This window comes from Poecilia reticulata, chromosome 10 (assembly GCF_904066995.2).
Source record: "Poecilia reticulata chromosome 10, P_reticulata-male-v2, whole genome shotgun sequence".
NCBI lineage: Eukaryota > Metazoa > Chordata > Actinopteri > Cyprinodontiformes > Poeciliidae > Poecilia > Poecilia reticulata.
The window spans coordinates 21,508,280-21,524,915 of record NC_088839.1 but is presented as its reverse complement, the minus strand read 5'-3'; positions in this window follow the sequence as shown (position 1 = coordinate 21,524,915).

The window sequence follows — 16,636 nt, the reverse complement described above, 5'->3', positions numbered from 1 at the left end:
CAGTAATGTAGAGAGGTTGCTAAATTAAGCAAAACTATACAGCATCCCCAAGTGATCAGCGGCAGAATTTCCATATTGCTTTTAACAAACAGCAAAGGTGACAAAGCTGGTAGCACATGCAAATGTAAGTTCCAAGTTTTAATTGATCTGCTTTCCTTTTAAAGACACTATCCAGTGGTCTAGCATTGTTACGGAGTGAAGGCTTCTTTAAACAAGACGGAGGCTCGTATGTCTTTTACTGAACCTTTCTGTTCAGTTTTTTATTGAAGAGAAAAACGGCGACAGCTGATAACGGGAACAGCTGTTCGTAACCAAGCCAACCAAATATCAATAAAGCAAGATAGTGACAAAACAGAACCAGATACTTAAGCATTCTTCAAAATAAAAGACTTCCTCTATTCAAATAAATCCTGTCTTGCACTTAAATATATTTCACTTCATCTTTGTAATTATATACAATCATGTTCAATTCAATTAATAATAATCATGTAATCTATGCTTAACACATAATTGTAAATCAGTCACTTATCATGCAAAATATACTGAACAACATATAAGTGTAAAAAAGTCACAACAAGCATATCTTTTTTGCAGTAATAACAACACACTGACAGTAGAAACTCTGTGCTTGCATCACATCGTCTTAATCCCACACAGGAAAGCACCGTAAAGTAGATGTTAGAAGCTGGAAGGTCTGCTGGCATTACATTGTTTATTAGAGTTAGATTGCAACAAAGAAAGTGGCTGAATGCACAGGGGTAGTTTTGATACAATGTGCACAGAGACTTTCAAAAGTACACTGAAGCAAAACAAATTCTAGTTCAACTTTATGACATTGCGAGAGACACAAAACTGAAACACTAAAGCTGCCTTGAATAAACGGAATACATGTCAACAAACTTTGAGAGAGAATTTTTTTTTCTCAAATCTGAACATTTGATTAAATCTGTATAAAGAAGAAAAACAATCACAAACTGATGAACTAAAAGGAACGATGATCAGTTATACTTTTTTTCTGATGTCACCAGAGCATGAGTGAACAGGATATTGTTTGAAGGAGGGTGGATTATATCATGATTAAAACACATTTAACAATAGAACAACAACAAAATAATGCACCACAACATGTTGTTCTACAGGTGATGATCTATAAATAAAGTTGGTTGTATAGAAAAGCCTGTTGTATGGCTTTAGGTTGCAGGAAAAACATACCTGTTGATCTTATTTCACTGGTACAAAAATGTGAAAAACATGATGCATTTAGTCTGTATCCATAACATGTATTAAAGCTACTGCACTACTATGTCATATAAATACATATGTCTATGAATCAGTGAGAATCTGTTAATCTCCACTGCTGCTGCAGAACAGCCAGTTTATGGTTGACAATAAAATGAGAGGTGGCAGAAAATGCTTTTGAAAATCCCAAAGTGTCATTGTTTAAGATATAACATTAAAACCAACTTCTTTCTTCTATTTTGTATTTTCACTATGTATATAAGTGTCACCCACTTAATAATATTACATAAATCTGACCTGAAGGTCTGATGTGAAGCTTAGTTACCTGCTTAAAGGTGCAGAAACAAACAATCTGCAGCCACTTGATGGCAGCGAAGCACTGTGATTCATCTGTACGAGGAAAGGCAGCCGCACTCTTCAAAGAAAGGTACCGTAAAAGAGGAGGAGGATGACGAAGAGGCTGGGACAGCATCCATAATTCATCTGGGCAGTCTGAGCGAGACTTTGGTTTGAAGACGCATATTTACAGGGGTTATGATCGTAATGACGACACAGTTACTGAAACTCACATGTAACAGAAGCTTTCCGTCCATCGTTTAAATCCACAGATATAAAAACACCTGAACCTGAAGATCTTGCAGCAGGTGAAGAGGAATGTCCTCCTCCACAGTGATATATTTTTTTCTGCTGCTTCTGTTGGACAAAATAAAGTATGTGTCAGTTTAAATGCTGTTATGCACATCCATGCATGAAGGGATTAAACAAATCATAGACACGTTCTGAGGATATTTAGATGAACCTCATGTGTGATCACTTATATCTGACATTTACAGTACAAGCGGATAGTATTACTCACTTTAAAACCACAAACCGCAATTCATTTTTCATTACTTTATCTGACAGACCAAGATAAAGTGTCAGATAGTTTTTATTACATCTCTATTCCAGCTTCTTCAGGAGATTAATTGCATTATTTTTAGAGGCGAATATAAAAGGTAATTAAAAGTGTTCAGGGTCACAGGCAGTCGTCAACAAACCAGGAGGCAAATATAGTTTTTTGTTTTGCTCAAAAAGCTACGAGCAAACAAGGTGCAGAGCAGAAATCCTTTAAATCTAAAACTTTGAAGCGAGAAAGCAGGAAACAGGTTTTTTACATGAGGGGAAACAAGCTCTTCAAATAATATATATCTCTCAAGAAACAAAGGAAACCTGGTTGTAAAAATTTGCATTTGGCTGGAAGTGGTTTAGCAAATAAAGAGTCGGTGTGATTTGAGATCAGGAAGTAAAACAAATGAACACATAGCAGCTAAATTCTGGGTAAAACAGCTTGTAAAACAAAACAGAAATTCCAGACATCAGAACAAGGAAACACAGAGGACAAGTGATGGATTAAAGGATGCTTAGTGAGTAGCTCCCATGTCACATTTTGAGGGTAACTAGACCCTACACAGTTTAAACAGAAATGAATATAACTTATAGAGTATCACGGTACAATAAAAGCATAACGTACCCAATTAAATGTGTTTTGTGAGTTTTAGTTGCTTGGATGCCATTGGAGGCAAATTATGTGTGGCAACCTGGGGGGTGGATTTTCTTTATTTTTAATTATGAACCCAAGATATAAACTCTTACAGGTTATAATGACCAACAACGCCACCTGGAATAATTCCAGGAAAATGTAATGAAAGGACGCAAGTACGTTCTGCTGGAAAATGAGACAAGATTCAGGAAGTTCTACAAAGTTTATTCATCTTTATAATCTCTTTTTAAAATAATGATCTGAAATTGAATGGTTAAAAAAGTGAAGGCAGTTAACAAGATTTATCATAAAACGTCTAAATTGCAAAGGAAACTGAGGCTTACCAGTGGGGAAGTAGTGAGGGAAAGGGGCAACATCCAGTGCAGAAAAAAGGGAATCACCTAGACACTACAAAAACACAGCAAAGAAAGAAAAGGTGCTCCAACAAAACACGCAAGACGAGACACCGCCACCAGGGGTCACCACCGCCACCACCGAAGCCTCAGTCCTTAAAAGAAAGACAAAAAAATGAAACAATACAAGTAAAACAGTGGTACAATGGCGCTACAATGTTGCAGTTCATTCCTTCGATAGCGCCATCACTGCTCCCAGAAGCAGGGCAAGTTCAAGTTGGTCTTTTTAAAACAATTTGGAGTTAGGCAAAACAATTTGGAGTTAGGCAAAACAATTTGGAGTTAGGCAAAACAATTTGGAGTTAGGCAAAACAGCAGCGAGTATCACTCCAGGTGCAATGCCGAAGAGTCATCAGGTGGCTAAAGAAAAATATAGCAAATTAATTCAACTGCTACAACAAAATTTATAACTTGCAGCAGCCGTTTACCTGTGACCTGATAAATGCCCAATAATCAGATCCTCAGTACCACCTAGATGCAGTGCAACTGTAATAAAAAACGGTATGTGAAGGTTTTGTTTACATGAAACAGGTGTTACTTAGCCACGCTAAGCTCTTACCTTCCTATCAGCAGAAATGAATGGACAGATCGACCCCGATATTAAAGGTGCAGCGAAGGAGGCTAAGCAGACAGACCAGTTGACATTAATAGCCATTCCTAAAGCTGACAAATGATAAAACAGCCACGCTTACCCAGAACGGCGCAAACAAAGGGAGCAACTTCAATTTGACGTCACGACGCAAGCAGCCTCATGTCAGGTGAACGCTTGCTTATATGCAGCCGCTGAAATTACTCTTAAAGTGGCAGCGTACCATTTATGCTGCTACAGTCTACCCCCCCAACTTGCGTCGACGCCCCGACGACGACCTCTAAAAGTACTAGCACCAAGGTCTAAATACTACAGAAACAGCATTGCAATGAGAATCAGGAGAGTTTGCAGCCCCATGCGCTAATGCCATTGGTCTTGGGAGATGGTGGAGATTGGAATGTTGACTTGCTGTTGAGCGTGTAGTTCTCCTCGCCGCCGTCGGAAGGCCCTGATCGTTACTTGAGCTGGCAACACTAGGAGTTTGAGATGCAGATGTTGAGGGAGCTTCATGATGGGATACCCCGGAGGACAGAGGAACAGTGTCATTTCTGACCATTTGTGGGTCGGTGGGCAAAGAAAGTGATGGCTGGTGGACATTTACCTCCAAAAACAAATCAGGATCAGTTTCATCCTCAGAGGATGAATCAGTCATTAGTGGCTCCCCATGAGGTGATGCTGGGACGTCACTGCAAACCACTGGTTTCAGTAGAGACCGATGGACCCTTTTAATTTTGTTCAATTCATCTTTAGGAGCAACAGTGTAAACTGCTCCAGTGTCACCCAACACTTTCAGGACCTTGTACACTTTGGAACGCCACAGATCCTGAATTTTGTGTCTTCCCTGGTGACTGGTGTTTCGAAGTAGAACAAGTTGGCCTTCATGCAGAGGTGAGTCTTGAACATGCTGGTCATTATTTCTCTTTCTCCTATCCGCAGCAGTCTTCAGCTTCTCCCTGGCTTCCTCAAAAGCCAGTTTCAGGCGCGTCTGATGCTCTGCAACCCACTTTTCAACACTGCCAGCACTTGGTTCTGATACATGGCCGAGCAGAAAATCTAAAGGAAGCCTAGGTTGTTGGCCAAACATCAGAAAGAAGGGACTTTCTCCAGTGCTCTGATGTGGTGTGGTGTTATAACAAAAGACAACTTGTGGCAAATAAGCAGTCCATGCCCTTTTGCTGGTGGTAGGAAGGGTACGCAACAGGTTATGAAGCGTACGATTAAACCTTTCACATTGTCCATTTCCAGCAGGGTGGTACGGTGTGGTCCTGGACTTCTTGATGCCATAAAATTGACAGAGCTGCTGGATGAGGGAACTTTCAAAATTACGCCCCTGATCCGAATGAACACGGGCTGGCACACCAAATTTTGAAAACCACTCTGTCACCAGGACATGGGCCACAGTAGAGGCACGTTGGTCTCTGGTTGGTATGGCTAGGGTGTACTTGCTAAAAACATCAGTTAAGATGAGCACATTCTCTCGGCCATCTTGAGAAGGCTCTAGGACTGTGAAATCTATGGCAAGGATCTCATTGGGCCGTGATGCTAGCAAATGGCTCATATATGTCCGTGCAGTAGGCAGGGTATCTTGCCACTTGGCACCGCTCGCATGACCTGCACCAATCAACAACATCAGAGGACATTTTTGGCCAGTAACATCTTGTCCTCAGAAGTGAGAGAGTCCTGTCCACACCTTGATGTCCATGATCTTGGTGCGCCCGAGTCAGGACCTCCTCCTTCAAGGCCGTGGGCAGCAACAACTGTAGCATCTCCTCAGCACCATCAGGGCGAAAGGTCTTGCGGTGGAGGACACCATCCTTCTCCACCAAACGATCCCACTGCCTCAGGAATGCCAACAGAGGCAACGGCAAGTCCCTTCGCTCTGTGCGGTCAGGTTGTTTCTTGCGAGCCCAGAAGCTCCAAAGTTCCTGCAAGACTGGGTCAGCATGTTGTAATACTTGCATATCCTTTGTGGTGCGTTCAGGAAGGACGGTGATGGCAGCTTGAGTAGCATCCTGTCTCTCCATCATCAGTTGCAGAGATTCAGGCAGACTGCTCCCTGGAACGAGAGCACCAACCTGTTCTCCAGTAGATGGATGTTTTCTGGAAAGGGCATCTGCATTCCTGTTCGTACGCCCGGACTGGTACTGGATCTTAAAGTCAAAGGAGGCAAGTTGTGCAGCCCATCTGTGTTCAGTGGCCCCCAGCTTGGCAGTACTGAGATAACTGAGGGGATTGTTGTCAGTGAATACAAGGCATTTATGGCCCAACAAGTATTCTCTGAATTTCTCAGTCATTGCCCATTTAAGGGCTAAAAATTCAAGTTTCATGGAGCTGTAGTTATCCATATTACGTTCAGTCGGCCTTAATCCTCGGCTGGCATAGGCGATAGGACGCACCCCCCCATCCTGTTGTTGGGAGAGGACAGCCCCCAGACCACCATGGCTCGCATCCACTTCTAGAATAAAAGGCAGAGAAAAGTCAGCGTAGGCCAACACAGGTGAGGTAGTCAGCCTTCTCTTCAGTTCCTCAAAGCTCTGTTGGTGTTCTGCAGTCCAGCCCTCAGTGATGTCCTGTCTTGGCCGCTTCTTTGCTCTTGGACCGCTTAGCTGTCCCACTAGTTGGTGAAGGGGCGCAGCCAACTTAGCAAAGCCTGCAACGAACCGTCGATAGTAACTGGCGAACCCAAGGAAGGACCTTAGCTCAGTGGATGTGGTGGGGCGCTGCCAGTTAACCACTGCCTCAATTTTAGATGGATCAGTTGCAACGCCTTTATTAGAAATGACATGGCCCAGGTATTTAACTTCCGGCTGAAGAAAGGAGCACTTTGTCAGCTTTGCCTTGAGACCCTCTTTCTTCAGGCGTCCAAGCACCATCCCCAAACGCTCCAAATGCTGTTCCACAGTAGAAGAAAACACAACTATGTCATCAAGATACAGAAGTAATGACTGATTCTGTTTGTCAGAGAAAATGCGCTGCATAAGTCTCTGAAACGTACTGGGCGCATTACAAAGGCCAAAGGGCATTCTATTCCACTCAAATAGACCAAATGGCGTGCAGAATGCCGTTTTATGACGATCGGCCTCTGTAACAGGTACCTGGTTGTAACCACTTGCCAGGTCCAATGTAGAGAACCAGCGAGCGCCGGTAAGTGCATCTAAAGACTCCTCGATGCGTGGTAATGGAAAGGCGTCTTTACGGGTTTTACTGTTAAGCTGCCGATAGTCCACACACATTCTCAGGCTCCCATCCTTCTTTTTGACCAACACAATTGGTGATGCATATGGGCTGCAGCTCTCTCTGATCACATTAGCACTAAGTAGCTGATTGATGTGATTCTTTACCGCTTCATAGTCTGATGGTGGTATACGCCTGTAACGCTGCTTTACAGGAGTCTCATCAATAAGGGGTATGTCATGACTAATTATATTTGTACACCCCAAGTCACCATCATTTTCTGCAAAGACAGATGAATAATCCCTAAGAAGGGTCCTCACCTGACCCTGATGTATACTGGGCAGTTGGGAAAGGTCAATGGCCTCAATTTGGTCCTGCACAGAGACTACAACCTGAGAGGACACCTTAGCTGTATATGAGGGCTCTTCTGTAACACCAGCAGGCAGACTGATAACATTAACATGCTGCAGAGTACCAATTACAGTACGTGGGTAAAGCAATATGTCTGTAGAGCCCACATTAACAACTGGTATGTAGGCTGTGCCTCGCACCACACGGACAAGAGCAGGAGAGGCAAGCAAACCCCCAGGCAAACCTGACTCAGGAGGCTCAAATAGTGCAGCCTGTGACAGCTGATCAGTGCATGTAGCAGCCACTAGCTTCATAACCCCACCTGGAACTCTACATACTGCACGACCCCGCACTTTTACCTTCCCCACACAGTCTGATGAGTCCTGCAAACTTGCCTGATGGCACTTTTGCAATGCAGGCCAGATTTCATGTGGGGCTTGTGGGACGTTGTCCCGAGTGAACAACCCTGCACCGTGCTGCACAAAAAGCTCATGATAGCATTTTTGGATTACATTCATGCCCAAAACACCTGGTGTAGGAGGTACTTTGCCAGGGGGATCTTTTACAATTAAAACACCGCAGTTTGGGATATCTTTGCCGCAAAGTTCAACACTAAGCTCTATGTAGCCAAGGTAGGGGATATTTAGCCCATTTGCTGCCTTAAGCTGCAACCAGTGACAAGGGCGTAAACCATCAGGGCCCCCAGACTTAAAATGATCCTTAAAGAAACTTTCTGTAAGGGTTGACACCATGGAACCAGTGTCGATTAGACAGGGCACCCTAACACCTCCCAAACACACATCTAAATGAGGACACGATGCAACAAGCTCTGGTGTTTCCCTACCCTTACATGGTGCTGTGACTGAGCCAATAGTGACCCCACCCGAACTGCGGCTCAACAATTCAGTGGGAACTAGTTTTCCGAGACCGCAGAGCCATGAGGCAAGGAACTAGAGGGCTGTCGAGAACCATGAGTGTGAAAACGTGAAGGGACACGTACACCGTCACATTCCCTGGCATAATGACCTGGCTGTTGGCACCGTCTACAGACTATAGGGGCATTACGAGGGGGACGACTTTGTTGGTGGGTTTGACCAAGAGAGGCAACGCTCCGAGTAAGTTTATTTAATTGCTCTTGTTGTCGTGCCAACATATCATGCAGTGCCCTCAATTCTGACCCCTGATCCCTTGGACTAATCTGAGCAGTGCTCTGGACAGCATACTGAAATCCAAGTGATGGAACTGAAAGACTCCGGGCCCTACTACCGCCAGATGAGCCCTCCCGTTCCCACCTAATAGCTTCAGCCCTGACATCAAGTAAAGTAGCTGCAGGCTTCTCCCGTACAAACTGTTTCAATGCACGCCGCAGTGGACCATCTAGAACATGCTCCACAAACTGATCCCTCAACAATACATCAGCATTAACCATGTTAGTGGGTGCAGAGGCTTTAACCTTCTCCATTAATCCCATTAGTGCAAGTGAAAATTCTTGAAGAGTTTCATCTTCCTGCTGCTTTCTAGAAAAGAAAGCCTCTTGCAACGAGACATAGGAATCAGTACAACCATATACCTCTTTTAGCACTCTAATAATGCAAGCTGGATCAGTCCGTTCAGCACTAGAGCGGTATCTGAGCTCCTCTCGCGCCTCACCCTCCAAGTGATCATACAAATAAAAAGCCTGATCAACTGGTGATAAGTGACGTGCCCTCATACAGACCTCAGCCTCCTCCAACCATTCATTTAACCCTATACCGGATCTTCCCCTGAACATCGGACATTTCCTGTCACGAGGTACAAACACCAACCTCTCTGACACAAGGGGACCTGAGGCGGGCAAAGCACTCTGAGATGTGCTTGAAGTAGAAGGGGCAGTAGAAGTACCTGGGGCAGAGAGTGACTGTTCCTGACGCAGTCGTTCGTTGTCTGCTTTCAATCGGGCAATCAAGTCCCACATTTCTTGGATCTCCTCCTCCATAATCTGGATCCTTTACTAGATGGGCTCACTGCTGTTTTGCCTGTACACACAACACAATTCTCCTCCAAAGCAAACAAAACACGAGACCACTACACATACAGAAAAACAAAAAAAAACTAAGGAATCAAGTCTCCTTTTACACAGCAATAATCCTGCCGACAACGCCAATTTGTGGCAACCTGGGGGGTGGATTTTCTTTATTTTTAATTATGAACCCAAGATATAAACTCTTACAGGTTATAATGACCAACAACGCCACCTGGAATAATTCCAGGAAAATGTAATGAAAGGACGCAAGTACGTTCTGCTGGAAAATGAGACAAGATTCAGGAAGTTCTACAAAGTTTATTCATCTTTATAATCTCTTTTTAAAATAATGATCTGAAATTGAATGGTTAAAAAAGTGAAGGCAGTTAACAAGATTTATCATAAAACGTCTAAATTGCAAAGGAAACTGAGGCTTACCAGTGGGGAAGTAGTGAGGGAAAGGGGCAACATCCAGTGCAGAAAAAAGGGAATCACCTAGACACTACAAAAACACAGCAAAGAAAGAAAAGGTGCTCCAACAAAACACGCAAGACGAGACACCGCCACCAGGGGTCACCACCGCCACCACCGAAGCCTCAGTCCTTAAAAGAAAGACAATCAAAATGAAACGATACAATTAAAACAGTGATACAATGGCGCTACAATGTTGCAGTTCATTCCTTCGATAGCGCCATCACTGCTCCCAGAAGCAGGGCAAGTTCAAGTTGGTCTTTTTAAAACAATTTGGAGTTAGGCAAAACAATTTGGAGTTAGGCAAAACAATTTGGAGTTAGGCAAAACAATTTGGAGTTAGGCAAAACAGCAGCGAGTATCACTCCAGGTGCAATGCCGAAGAGTCATCAGGTGGCTAAAGAAAAATATAGCAAATTAATTCAACTGCTACAACAAAATTTATAACTTGCAGCAGCCGTTTACCTGTGACCTGATAAATGCCCAATAATCAGATCCTCAGTACCACCTAGATGCAGTGCAACTGTAATAAAAAACGGTATGTGAAGGTTTTGTTTACATGAAACAGGTGTTACTTAGCCACGCTAAGCTCTTACCTTCCTATCAGCAGAAATGAATGGACAGATCGACCCCGATATTAAAGGTGCAGCGAAGGAGGCTAAGCAGACAGACCAGTTGACATTAATAGCCATTCCTAAAGCTGACAAATGATAAAACAGCCACGCTTACCCAGAACGGCGCAAACAAAAGGAGCAACTTCAATTTGACGTCACGACGCAAGCAGCCTCATGTCAGGTGAACGCTTGCTTATATGCAGCCGCTGAAATTACTCTTAAAGTGGCAGCGTACCATTTATGCTGCTACATATGCAATAATGAGACTTCACTCCGTTCATTGATTTTCAACAGTATACGGAAAAACCTTGAAAAAATATATGCCTACACTGAAGGTCCCTTTTCCATAATGTTTTACTATATTACCTTGCAGATCAGCGAGTATAAGCTATTTATTTGCCTTGTCTGCCATGATATTTGAGCATATAAAACTTTCAAAACACGTCTGTTTGAATATTTTGAATTTATTTAACACTAAACAGCTGAGAATGTGCATTGGGCTCCCATTTGAACTGCATTATCTACTTTTCAGCCCAAAAGAGTCACAGCTGTTTGAAGAAGGAAGAAGAAGGAAGTGATGTGACATGCAACAAATGTACAAGAGAAACAAAAAAAATGGCAGGAAAAACAAAGTACATCACCTGAGATATGTCAACATTTGAGCTGGAGTCCATTGTCAACAAGGCGGTTGGTAATATGTGGAATCAGAGTTTGTTATGGAGAAGATCTTTGTCTTTCTCAAAGCAAACAGGAGAACAGCAATCGAAGCACTGAAATGAAATACTAATCCCAGGTAAACATCATTTACACAATTTTTTGATGGTGAGCAAAAGTAAACAAGCCAGAATTGGAGCGTTTATTCATATTTTAGCCACATCACAACATAAAACCATCCAGTCTCAGATCACATGCTCATCTCGTAGCTTCACAGCTTGGAATATTTCAGAATCTCCTCAGTGATGATGTCTGTTTTCAGCTTAGGCAATGAGCTGCAGATGATGAATGTCTGAAGGATTTCCCAGATGGTTGCCAACTTCAGGAAACCCTTATGATGCGGGATAAATCTTAACAGTAACCAAGCTGTTCTGACAAAGCGTCTCTGACAAAGATTTCTTGCATATTTTGTATTCATTCAAAAACATTTTCTTCTTTGTTATATTTATTATCAGTTAAAAAAAAGTTGCAGATTTGTGTTTATTAAAGCATATTACAAGTTAATCTGGGGTTTACCAGGTTCTAAATATATTTTTCATCTATCCTAATATCCGCACTGTCATTTATTAAATGAAATAAGGTAAAGTGAAATAGGAAAATAGCAGTCTGGTACTGCTAATCAAATGCAATGACTGCCTGATCATCATCAGAATGTGAGCACCACTATAAAATAAGTTTTGGCAGTTTGCTGCACATCATAACACAACACCAAGTTAGAAAGAAAACAACCATGACCTTAGAAAACCAACAACTGCGCCCCATCCAAGTTAAAAAGGCCATTCCCAAACCATTTCTAGTACAGTAGGAGAAAGATTACTAAGTGAAAAACATGAGAGATAGCTGCCAATCTTCTGATGAATGGCTGTTACAGTAAATTCACCCCAAGGACAGAGTCTGCTAAGCTCAGAGAAACTACAAAAAAAAAAAAACCTAAGAGCCCCATCTCAGACCCTGCAAGCCCCAGTTAGCTTGTTAAATATTTAGGTTGATCTTAGGACAATTAGAAAATAACAGGAAAATATCTAATTTACAATGTTTGAAGGAAAAAGCCTCTTCTAGGTAAAGCAAATATGCCAGTTTTACTTGAATTGCCGTTCCACCGTTATTTTTTATCTTGCCATGCACAGTGTCCTTATTAAAAATGCTCAGTACATGTGACTACATGGGATAAAATGAAGGTATTTTGTGCGATATCAAGTCATGTCTGATAGTTGAGCTACATCCTATTTGAGATGCTACCAAGGTGGATTGTCTACGTACACTCGAGATCAGTCACGACTCGATACTTTGTCATGACATTACCTCCTGTTTGGGTTATTTCATTTTCTTTATTTTGAAGTAGAAACTGATGATCTAAGAAGAAAATTTCAATGCTTAATAAATCCTCTAAGTGTCAAGATAATTATCAGCCAAATTAGTCTGACAGCAGGGGGATTGCACATGTGTCACTTTAAGTTTGAACTATCCCACGTCCCCGAGTGAGTAAAGTGTCTGCAGAGTGTAATGTGAGATTAAGCGATGTTATTATTGGATCAAAGCTGTGACATTTCAGTCGAAACTGTGAGGAATTTGTAGCAGTGGTGCTTGTACTATATGTAAGATGTGTGAGAGCTGGAGCAATTGTTTGCAGGCTGGTTTATGTGGTGAAGAAATTGTGTATGCTACATTGTAAAATAAGTACAATTTGTTATGACACCATGCCTTCTGACAACAATGAAACAAAGAGGCTAAAAAAAACGTAACAGGGTATCCAGTTCATAAAGTAGATTCAAATGATCTGAATAAGCCTCAAGGTTTCTAGTAGGAAGTCCTACGTCAATGTAGACGTCTACCCGCTGAACATGGCACCAGGTTTGGAAAATATTAGCATATTAACACCTCTTTGCATCTGTAAACTGTGAAGTTAGATGGCTAATTACAAGACCTGAGGAATTTAAAGTCAACCAGTGAACTGCTCTCTATTCCAAATTATTCTGTCTAAGTCTAACTGTGCGACAGCTGAAGCTCCCGAACTAATTAATTCAAGCACTGGAGATCTTGTTTTAGAAACTGATGATTTTGAGCATGCTTTTATTTTCAACTTTAAAGGATGCTTAGTGAGTAGCTCCCATGGCCTCATTGATATTTGGTGTGTGTTTGTTCACTTGACGTTAGAAAGAAATTGTTTTAGAACCTGGTGAGTAGCAGATAATTGCATTTTTTCCTGTTATGCTAAACCCCAAAAATTGAATGAGGGTAGACTTTCTTTTTCTCTCGGCTGTATATCAAAGATAATTTAAAGGAGAAAAGTGGACGAAAAGTGATATTTAACACGGATATTTCACCTGGGGCAGCCACCAGCGTGTCTCATTGACCATTTGAAGCTTTAATTTCCATCGGAAAGAAAGAATAACCAGACTCAGGATCAGTCCGACAGCTTTATCATTTTTTCCCTCTTGTTTTCATTCTCACACCTGCCTCAGGGAATGAGATAGACGTCTGCACGTCAGCACAGAGATACTGTGCTCTTAATGCTCAGTCTTATTAGACCGGGCGGTGTTCATGACTCCCCATCCCTCACTGATGTTTAATTCATGCTCCTCTCAGTCTGACACATTCAGTTTCGTTTCTGCTCCAACAAAGAGCAGCTGCTAATGGTCTTTTTAGAGAGGATGATTAAAATAAAACATACCACCGGATGGGGACGAGGACAAACGGCAAGGAGAGGAGACGGTGTCAGAAATATATTAACCACTGTGTGTGTTGGGCTTGACCTTTCAGGCAGGAAGGTCTGTATCAGAGAAAATGGACTGAAAACACAGAGTCTGTTAATTATTCTGCAGGTTCTTTAATATTTATCTTTTCTCCGCAGAGGCAGCAGTTAATTCAGCAGAAAGCCCAATTAAAAGTTCTATTGGACTTGAAGTGTGATTTGTTTCTGCTAAAACTCACTAACAGTTGTGTGACATTAGAAATTAGTACTGATGACTTATCAGTCACCCGGGAGACTTATTTTACATAATCAAACATTTTTTAATATGAATTTATACAGAGATTAAATACACACACACGCACCCCGCACCGCCCCCCCCCCACACACACACACACACGGGCTTTATTTACTAATTAAGTAACCACAATTTCTTGCATTTTATTTAGGAATATCAGATAAAAGGGGGTTACCCTGATTTTAATTTGTATAAAAATATTAAACCAAAACATAATTTCACCATCATTCATTTTCATGTTTTTGGACGTCGAATGACAAAATATAAAAACATGTTTCTGGGGTATTCATTCATACTACTTCAAGGCACTGTGTCTTTTACCTGGTACATTATTGGTTACAGTTCATGAGCCAGCATTTTAAAACACTTCAGACTTCTACATAAATAGCCTCTAATGAAAAGAGAGAGGAGTTCCCTCCTTACTCCTGGTGGTGCTGAAGAAGGATTGATTATGTTAGTAGCTGCTGGTATGTATGTACCGGCTCTTAAAATAATGGAGAAGCATTGTTGTGATGAAGTTTCAATGTTGGAAAGAGCAGGAGATTCTTAAAGGTAGAGAGACCGATTTCAAGGTATTCAATTTTTAAATGAAATTTCTTCTAAGGTATGTTTGATATATACAGCATTTTCATAAAAAGGTAGATCGTTATTTGATTGTGCTATAAAATGGCACTGTGTGCCAGGAAAATAGATAACACCGGCCTTTAAGAGAAATGTTTAATGACCATCACCATCACTCACCTGTCTCCTTTTTCACCACTTTTTCACTGCTGTTTGAAAATATGATGAAAAAGCAACTTAAATTTCATAATACTTTCATGAACTTAAAGTGACTTAAAGTTACTTTCACTGAATTAAATAAAATCAAATTCTGTTTCCAGATAGGAGACAAGGGGGCAACAAAGTTTTCTCTGCTGCTTTGCTGCCTAGACCTACTTTTGAGTGTCACACATCTCTCCCACAATCTCTACTTGATTAGCCCCTGGTTTGATTTCTCGACAAGCTTCAGACTTCAAGAGCCTCGTTTCTCAGCAAGATCATCTTTTCAACGTGACTGAATTCAGTAGATAAAACTGCTACAGAGGTGAAAGCAATTTTTTGGTGGAATGACAAAGATGTTTTGGTGCCTTTTAGTACTTTTACACTATCTGACTGAAATGTGTCCTTGAAGGCACCATGAAGGAAATAACAGGTGAGTGAATGTCTGGTGAACCCATTGGCTCCAGTGACAGGAGAAGAGAGGTGGTTTAGAAAATGATCTGCACTGTTAATTATTCCCAGTTAGAGGAGGATCCATGTGATGGTGCTCCTTTAAAGAAGAAATCAGCTTAAGTAAGGTTCACATGTGACAGGGAGCTTTTTTCACGAGAAAGTGTGTTTTTTTTTTTTTCAAGATCGCACTCACTCGCTTCAATCTCTGTCTATGCGCAACACCTTCCATCAAGCAGTTCCTTCTTTTTTTATGTGAAATCATAAAATTCAGATGTGGCTCGATCAACCTCAAAGCGGCGACTCCTTTCACTTCCTGACATTTCTGAGAGTCACCGGCTTTTTAAAGTTTAAAACACAGACGTGAGCCTGCATCGGCTTGCCTGCTCAAGACTTTAAGGAGAAACTTAACATGAGGCAGATGAAGGTGAGAGGCTGCTGTCATCCAGATTAAACTGAACACATTAAAACAGAGCAAACACAGTTCATGTTTTAATGCCACCGCCAGATACCCGGGTAGTTCATCAGCTCCATGAGCAGCGTTTACGGACTCACTCACTTGTGGTCAGAAAGTCTGGAAAGTTTTAATTGGGCTACAAGTTCTTCCGCTTTTCCTCACAAAGGCAACAAGAGAGAGATGATCAAACTTTACCCAAAGACAATGAGATGAAAGGTACTCAAAGCTGCCTGCTTCAGAGAGGCTCTGTTAAGATCTCTATCAGTTTGATGGGGCTTTCACTGAATGTGTGCAAAGCGACCACGCAACGCATCCAGGATTATTACCTTCAGCAGCACCGCTGCTGGACAGGACGGACCGTCAGACAGCTTATGTGAACATCAGATTACCTTACATCTCACTTTCTGGAGTGGTTGTGGAGAATTCAAGTAGCTCATTAATTCTTATGTTTCTGCAGAAAGTTATGGGTGTGCTGGCCTCTTAGTGAATCTTTCAGTCCCGCTGTGAAGCTCACCAAGTTCACAAGACTCTGCTGGTTGTTGACCCATCTCAATATAGCCAGTCAGCCATAAAGTCAAATCTTCCCCACCACTGAAGTCTGATGGATAATTAATACAATTTTCCATTGCCATTATAAAAAAACATATTTTATCTTATTTTTAATTTAGATGGATGGATGAATGGATGGATAGATGGTTGAATTATTAAATGTGTGTTAAAATCAGACAATGATAATCAGAGTAAATACGAAATGTGTTTTTTATTTTTTTTCACTGCAGTGCACAGTCTCCCTTATTCACAAGTGGAGTACAGAGCTGTACTAAAGCTCTCATCACAAATCCTGAAAGTAAAATACAGAAGTAAAAAAAACCCATTGAACTATTACAAAAAAATTGA